General features: G+C 48.8%; 1 non-coding gene across 1 annotated transcript; it reads right to left on the bottom strand.

The window, feature by feature from the left end:
- Positions 1-119, bottom strand: LOC114578440. The gene has a single exon (XR_003699469.1). It is a non-coding gene; the product is annotated as a 5S ribosomal RNA (ribosomal RNA).
- Positions 120-322: the final 203 nt, after the last annotated feature.

The following is a 322-nucleotide window of genomic DNA, read 5'->3' as shown; positions in this document are numbered from 1 at the left end:
AAGGTGCTACACGAGGACTTCCAAGGAGGTCACCCATCCCAATACTAATCTTGCCCAAGCACGCTTAGCTGCGGAGTTCTGATGGGATCCGATGCACTAGTGCTGGTATGATCGCACCCGTAGTAATATGGTCTGAATTTATTCTTAAGTTGACATCGTGGAGAGATGATTTTGAAGCATCTTCATTCCGATAGAGCGTAGGGGGTTAGAAATGCATTTTTTTGCAGCACATGGCCGGCCGATGGGCCTATAGCCCATCGACGCTCTGTCCGCCTCGGAATAAGCATTCCGGAATGGGGTCATAATGCCGAATAGGAATCAT

The sequence above is a fragment of the Dendrobium catenatum genome, unplaced genomic scaffold, assembly GCF_001605985.2.
Source record: "Dendrobium catenatum unplaced genomic scaffold, ASM160598v2 original_scaffold_27843, whole genome shotgun sequence".
Classification (NCBI taxonomy): Eukaryota; Viridiplantae; Streptophyta; class Magnoliopsida; order Asparagales; family Orchidaceae; genus Dendrobium; species Dendrobium catenatum.
The sequence above is the reverse complement of the archived record's forward strand: the minus strand, read 5'-3'. Positions and strand labels throughout refer to the sequence as shown.